The sequence below is a fragment of the Marmota marmota genome, unplaced genomic scaffold (genome assembly GCF_001458135.2).
Source record: "Marmota marmota marmota unplaced genomic scaffold, marMar, whole genome shotgun sequence".
Taxonomy (NCBI): Eukaryota; Metazoa; Chordata; class Mammalia; order Rodentia; family Sciuridae; genus Marmota; species Marmota marmota.
In genome coordinates this window covers 51001971-51010137 of record NW_026000174.1, presented here as the reverse complement: position 1 = coordinate 51010137, position 8167 = coordinate 51001971, and the positions used below count along the sequence as shown (strand labels likewise).

General features: G+C 36.7%; 1 protein-coding gene across 2 annotated transcripts in view; it reads left to right on the top strand.

Annotated features, from left to right (window-relative positions):
* The first annotated feature begins 7432 nt into the window (after positions 1-7432).
* Lrrc4c (leucine rich repeat containing 4C) overlaps positions 7433-8167 on the top strand; it is a 1134834-nt gene continuing 1134099 nt past the window's right edge. For both annotated transcript variants that reach the window (XM_048788626.1, XM_048788625.1), the window contains exon 1: positions 7433-7907. The gene's annotated coding sequence lies outside the window, so the exon portion shown is untranslated. The remainder of the gene's footprint in view (positions 7908-8167) is intronic.

Sequence of the window (8167 nt, the reverse complement as noted above, 5' to 3'; positions counted from 1 at the left end):
TTTTTTTTTTTTTTTTTAACTTTGAAGTAATCTAAGCCAGGAACAGTGTTCCATGCCTGTAATTCCAAAGACTCAGGAAGCTGAGGCAGGAGGATCGCAAGTTTCCACCCAGGAAACTCAGGACCACACTGTCTCAAGATAAAACTTAAAATGAGAGTTAAGGTCCAGGTGTGGTGGCTCACGCCTGTAATCCCAGTGGCTCAGAGGCACTCAAGAGGATTGTCAGTTCAAAGTCAGCCTCAGCAAAAGTGAGATGCTAAGCAATTCAGTGAGACCCTGTCTCTAAAGAAAACACAAAATAGAGCTGGAGATGTGGCTCAGTGGTTGAGTGCCCCTGAGTTCAATCCTGGGTACCCCGTCCCCCCAAAAAATAATGAGGGTTGAGGAGGTTTCTCAGTGGTGGAGCACTTACAATGCCCTGGGGTTAATCCCCAGTAACACACAAAAAAGCAAAGCATCATTTAAAAAGATCAGTTGGTTAGTTAAAAAATAATATGAATATTTGACTGTTTATAACAAATGTGAAACTAAAATGTATGATAATAGCAGCATAAAGTTCAGGAGAGGGGGAATGGATATGTGCTATTGCACACCTCTGCTAGGGGAAGAGATGGAATATTTCTAGAGAGTAGACAGTGGTAGCCTAAAGGTATGTGGTATTAACCCTAACGAAACCTTTCCCCACAGAAAGAGAGAAAATAAATCAAAGAAACATGCCAAATAAAGCAAGTGAGACAAAAAAAGGAATCAAAATAAAAATACTCAATCCTAGGACAAGGTGGCACATGCCCAAAGTCCAGTGACTCCGGAGAAAAAGGACAACTGCTTGAGTCCAAGAGTTCAGGGAGAGCCTGGATGGCCTGGATGATATAGTGAGATCTTTCTCCCCACCCCTCTGTGTGTGTGTGAATGTGCGTATGTGTGTGTGTGTGAACCCAGGGATGCTGTACCATTGAGCTATATTCCCAGCCATTTTTGTTTTTTACTTTGAAACAGGCTCTCTTTAATTTGGTGAAGCTGGCCTCAAATTTGTGGTCCTCCTTTCCCAAATTGCTAGGATTACATGTTTGTGCCACCTGTCTTTCAAAAAATTCAATCCTAAAGAAAGTATAAAAATAAGTAAATTGAAGCAAAGAACAGACAAAACACATAAATCAAAGTGGCAAGACAATAGATTCTAACCCCATCTTACCACTAATCACAATAAATGGAAATGGCTGAACTATTCCTGATCACAGATTAGGCTTTGTCAGATTATATAAAAAAACAAAAAACTGGAAGAAGCCTACTTAAAATAGGTTGCCTTTAGGATGCAAAAAAGAGATAGGTCGCTAACACTAATCCAAAGAAAATTGAAACAGTTATGTTAATACCAGGTAAAATGAACATTATAAGAAAGAATTTTAGCAGTAACAGAGTCATTTTATAATGAGAAAGTGTCAATTTATAAGGGATGTATTTAATGTTCAACATGTATATGTCTAATGATAGCGCTTCAACATGTACCAAAAAATGTAAGTTAATTTGATTAATAAATCTGTCATTATAGGGAAGGATTTTGAAAATTGAATAAATAAACCAAAAATCGGTAATAGCAAAGGCAAACTCAACTGCATTATCAACCAAATTGTCCTAATTGACATTTTAGAACACTCTAACCAACAACAACATAATACTTATTACTTCTAAGGGCACACAGAACATTTACCAAATTAGGCCATATTTTAAACCATAAAATAAACCTCAATAGGGGTTATAAGAAAAATCAAATCCTATAAAGAATGTTTTGTGACCATAGTGAATTTACATGTGAAATCCATAACAAAAAGCTATTTGGAAAATCTCCAGACATTGAAAACTAAATAATATACTTAAAACTATGATTAAAGAAAAAAATCAAAACAAAAATTTTAAAATCTATTTTTAAATTGAATGAACATGAAAATAGAACATATTAGACTCTGTGAAATGCAGAACTTTGAGAGGCAAACTGATTGCTGGAAAAGTTTACCTTAGAAAGGAATGGTCTCAAATATATAACCAAAACTTTCATTTTAAGAAATAGAAAACAAGAGGAAATAAAACTCAAAGCAAAGAGAAGAAAATAATAAGACAGATGAAATCAGTGGAATTAGAAAAATCAATTGAACAGAAACCTGGCGCTCTGAGTAGATCAATAAAATTGATAAACCAAACTGATAAAGCCAAAGTAGAATGTCAGTATTTTCAATATTAGGAATGAGAAAGGGATATCACTAGAGATTCTATAGGTAGTAAAAAATAATAAGAATTTTTCTGAATTAGTAATTAATTAATGAGATGATAGTGTTACTGTACCATAATTACCAGGCAATCTGCACATGTGTTTTTGTTAGTCTATCTAGAGGTTAAAGTTGGAAAGAGGAATGTGATCCATGACAAGCTACTTTAAATGCCTAAATCAAGTTATGTGTAGCACACTTTCAAATGTAACAACAACAAAAATTGCATACTTCTTGATATTTTGAGGAAGTTTTGTTATGTCCTCTGGGACAAAAAAATAAATAAAAGAGATCCTTAAAAGATCCATATCATTTTTTAATGTTTAGTAACAAATGTTAAATGATGATGAATAAAGAAATGTTTTTTAGGTTGATGAGATGAGATGATTATAAGGTCCAGGTTGAATTCATGAAGAAATTGACCGAAGTAGCTCAACATTTATCATGAAATCACTTGGGTTGCAGGCAAATTAATTTTACAATTAGCCAAGGGGAAAACAAATTCTAAACCACTTTTGTGTTCATAAGCTTCTTTCTTGTCATATGATATAGGGAGCAAACAAAAGTGTGCTGACATGCTGTCAGTAAATTGAAGGACTCTCTGAAACTGAAATTTTCACATAAGAATTCTGAGGAATCGCTCATATTGACATTGACTTTCTGAAATAAGACATATTGACATCATATGTTCACCTATTGTTCATACTAGCTGAGGAATCATTTTTCCCAGGGAAATTTAGAGTTTTCCAATAATGTGGATGTAGGTGGATTTCTTCATCCTTAATTCTTATATACATTCAAAAGTCCCAGATCAGCCAAACACTTTTTAAAAGTAGAGTTTTTCTAACACTAACATTTTCTAGTTGAGAAGTCTTTTCTTCCATTTAGATGAAGGAGAAAGGCTCATGGGAGCTCTTTTCTCCTGGAATTCTCTGTTCTTGGTAATAAACTATGTTTTAGTTCAGGACTAGGTGGCTGTTATGATGCTAGGATTTCTCAGAATGAGACAGAAGATATATTTAATCTTACATAGTAACTTGACTTCAAAGAAACTTTGTTTAGCATACAAATATTTACCCTGTCCTAGATTTAGAGGATGCTGGATGAAGAACAGCAGATACACTCTTGTGGTAAGCCATTCTTATAGACCGTGGCCGCCATTAGAAGATGGCGCCGGCTTCCACTGTGGCCTGTGATAAACAACTCCTTTTATGGAGAGTTGGCGCGCAATCCCTTACCACCCTATGAGAGAGATCCATGTGGCGGCTTAGGATTGGGATGCGGGGGGCTTTATTAAGCTGTGCTTGGGCGTGTCGAGCAGCGGGCGCTAGAAGATGATACATGACTCAAGGCCTGAATAAACTGCTGAAAGAAGAATCCTGTGTCGTGTTTTCCCTTGCCGGCGAGGGGTCGCGACACACTCTTGAGCTGTTTAATATTACAGCTCACACATTTTGATCTGACAAATAAATATCTTCAAGATACCCAGAAATGACTTATAAGTAACCGGTACTTTTTGGCTATTCCTTTTCCTTGTCAAATAATTTATTGGCTAGATAATAATTGTGCAATGATCAGTAGTCAAGAAACTTGATATCCAGGGCTGGGGTTGTGGCTCATTGGTGGAGTGCTTGCCTTGCATGGGTTCAATTCTCAGCACTGAGTATAGATAAAGGAATAAAATAAAGGTTCATCAACAAGTAAAAAAAAAAAAATTAAAGAAACATGAGGGTGCAGGGCTTGTGGCTCAGTGGTAGAGTGCTTGCCTAGGATGTGCGAGGTGCTGGGTTCAATCCTCAGCACCACATAAAAATAAATAAATAAAATAAAAGTATTATTTTCAACTATAAAACTTTAAAAAAATTAAAGAAACATGATATTCAGGCATTTAAAATGATAGTCCAAGTGGCAAAGGTGGTCTGCTGTGGGCTGTCATGAGTTGATAATTTGATAACCCATTTGATAAGTTGATAACCCATTTCCTGGACTATTTTTTTAATCTTGTTTCTCAGCTTGAGTCACTACATAAAAGTGCTATACAGTGGATGGCTAAATGACAGAAATGCATTTCTCACTGTTCTGGAGGCTAGAAGTTCAAAATCAAGGTGTCACTTGACAATTTTGAATTTGTGGATGGACTCTATCTATATCCTCCCATGACAGAGATGTGAGAGGAGTGTACCATCTCTCTAATTCTTCATTCTAGAGGGGCATTAATCATACTTACGAGGGCTAACTTCTTAAATAACCATGTTTGAAAGAAAATATAATATTTTTTCTTTAGCCATCACAAATTCCCATCTGATGTCCCATAACAATAACAACAACAATAATAATAACAACAAAAAACCCAAAAAGATTAGTTTGAGAAAAGAATACAAAATTAATTTAAAATATAACTTCTATGTGACATGGGCATTTTAGAGATAAAAAGCAATTAGACAGGGATCTATATATTTTGATGCTTAAATTTGTGAAGAAGAAACAGGTGTGTAAAAGTAAAGTTGAATAGACAGAATAAGATCTAATAAACTGGTGGTGGAGAGGGATTTGGCAAGCTCTGTTGTTCAGATTGTTCTTGTTGTCTCTGGGTCTTCAAAGACAAGAAGGATCATTTCCTTAGGAAGAAAGGGCAGGCACCTCAGAAATCACATCCTACTTCAGGTAAGATGAGCTAGCTTTTATGGCCAGTCTCAGGGGAGAAAGGGCAAGAAGAAATTGAGAATGACCTTTTTGCTTCTGTAATTTCTCAAATGCCAAGGTGCCATATCTATGTCCTGAATCTCCTCACCCCAGCTCCAAATTCATCCCACCAGAGATTAGGGTTTCAACATGTGAATTAGGGCGATGTAGACATCCAGGGCACATATTTCATGCTGCTGTGTCTTTGGTGCTGGTAACTACTATTGGTATCCGAAAGAGAGTTGATGAAGAAGCAGAAAGTTACTATTTAATTATCTTTCTCAAGTTCATATCCACTTTGAGTCCAGATCACAATCACAAAAGTGATTTTTTTTTTTTCTGTGAGTTTTGGAGCACACGGATAAATGGAAGTATGTATGCATGCATGCATATATATAATAAATGTTTAAAGAATAGCCAAGTATTACACAGCTTCAGGCCTACAAAAGCAAGATCAAAGAAATTATTTTATGAATAAATTTAAAAACACATCTCTCAACACCAAAAGGTTTAACTGATTGATTCCAGCTGTCTCATCTTGTGGTTGTAAAGACAAAGCTTACCATAGTAGGAGTCAACATCCACTTTATTTATAAAACGTGTAATAGAAATAGATCTCTGATTTTGTGTCAGGGAACATTTTAGATACTTAATAAATATCAATTTATTCCAGTCCTCAGAATAATTCAATTTAGGTATTTAATAGGAAAGTGGGCAAAGAGTTAACAAAGTCAACTCTCCTCAAATAAGGAGATAAAGACGACTTGTAGAGACTAACAAGTTGATATAAGGCAACAGTGAACCAGATCTGTCTAAATTCCAAATCTCAAGTGTTTGACATTATATTCTATTGCTATTTGGGCCAATTAGAGCTGGTGTATGCTCTTGAGTTAATTTAGATTAATAGAGGGAAAGATGATATCCTAAATATTTTTAAAGATTTCCCAGGTTAAGTGAAGAGCAGGAGCGCTAGCTTACTGGTAGAGTGCATGCTTAGTGTGCAGGTAGCCATGGATTCAATCTTAAGCAGCAACAAAAAGATCAAGTAGAGTTAATAAGAATCAACCAAACACTTGTGAACATCTTGCCTATGTGCTACTACTTATTAAAAATGTTTTATATCTGAACATGAATAATTTGTTCAAGTTGATTTTTATAGATCAAGATGAAACAGAATTATTGCTTTAAAAGGGGATCTTTACACAAGTATTTTATGTACTAATTTTATTCACCAATTTACTTTATCCCATTGTGTGGGATAATCTTGTAGTTTTGTAGTTTAATCTTGTATTGATATTACAAATTAGATATTGATCCTTCATACAGTAAAAAATATCAGAGATTAAAATTCAATTTTATTCAGTAGTATAATAGTTTTTTCCAATATGTTGTGTTAAAAAAAAATGTGAATTTTTGAGAGGGGCATTTGGAAAAATATAAAATGTCAACTGTTTTCTAATTCCATATTTGCACCTATAAACTTGATAAAAATTTAGCAATTCAGGTTAATGCCATCCATTTGATTAAAAAACTGTGTTTATTAAATCAGATTAAATGTTTGCAGTTTTTGGTAGAATTTTTTTTTTTTTGCCTGTATCCTCTTCTGTGACATCTGCTGGCAATATCTGGTATTACCGTACTCCATAATTCACCACCTCCAACTGTCCAATTCTTTTCCAGATAATACCAACTTAACTTAAGGAGCTCAGAGAGATCTTTCACCTAAGAAGAGATGTTATGACATGAGAGCTAATCATGGAAGAGGAAAATTAGCACTCCAGAGGCTGAGGAATTTACATTTATCATGTTATGTATATACATATTTTTTCATTGTGCTAAAAGAGAGATAATACTTCCTTTTTTTTCTGAAAACCGGAAACTCACTCCATGTGAGAGTATTATGTATGATAATGCTTACTGTTGATGAGTGCCAAATAAACCCTCAGTGACACTGTGTCACTCAAATATTTTCTACAATTTGATAGTAATGTGATAAAATCGGTACATTAAAGTGAAACTGTGCACGGGTACAGTCTAAATCCATATTAAAAATGAATGAACTATACGTAGATCTCTGCACACATGGGGTCCATGGTTATGAAGCAGAATGCATGAGCAAACTTTTTATATTACCAGGAATCCATTTATCCACAGTCCCATCAGTCAAATTCAGATACTTGTTGCCAACTCTAAGATTTATAGGCTGGAGCTGGTTTTTGAAATTGCTTTGTATTTCCATTTAACAGCCAGGGCAGCAGCATGTTAAAAATTTGCCTTGGTCTCCTTGGAGCCTATTTATAAAGCTAATTTGTCTCCCTGGACATTTTTCCCCCCTCTCTTTCTTTCAAATGCCAGCTCTAGGCTTCTAACCCTTTAAGCCCCCTCCTTTATCTCAAGCAAAATACTGTCATAGACAACGCCGTGGCAGGACAGCAATGATTCCGACAATATAGTCCTCCCGGGCAGCATGCAAACCATCTCGCCTTCTGGCCGGAGATGGATTCACTGCCCTCCCTACAGACACGCAGGCACACACACAGAGCACCGAGAAGTACACATTTACTGTACTGCATGCCGACTGCCTTGAAGAAACTGTAGCTAACCACCTTATTAGTATTCTTGCCTCCACTGTGTCTCACTTGCAGCATCAGAGGGCTGAGCAAAATGCAGTAGAACAGGGACCGACACAGCTCTGGCAATCATCTCAATGCAGGCTGCTGAATGTTGGGGGTGGGGGATGCAGCACATCAAGATTAATAACCTTGCCATAATCCGGGGCACCCTGCAAGCAGACACCTCTGCTGATTGACCCGCTCCTGGCTTGATGCATCTGCTTGGGGGAGAGGGATCCGGAATCCATCTAGTCCTGGCCCCCCCTTGAATCTGGATGTTCTTTTGATCCTCCACAGACCTGGGAAGGTAACAGCGAGCCACACCATCTGCAGCACACAGCAGCTCTTGGAGGTTACTACTGACAGTTTTCATTACACTGGCTTGTTTGAGTGTGTGTGTGTATGTGTGTGTGTGTGTGTGTGTGTGTGTGTGTATGTGCTTGTGAGTGTGGGTGCCTGCTTTTGCGTGAAAGAGAATATGTGAGTGTCCGTGGTGTGTGTGTGTGTGTGTGTGTGTTTGCGTGAAAACCAAAGCAGGTATATCGTGCAGTAGGAGATTTCAACAGCGTGAAAATAATCTCTGGGCACTTGGGCTCTCAGTTGTAGCCCCCC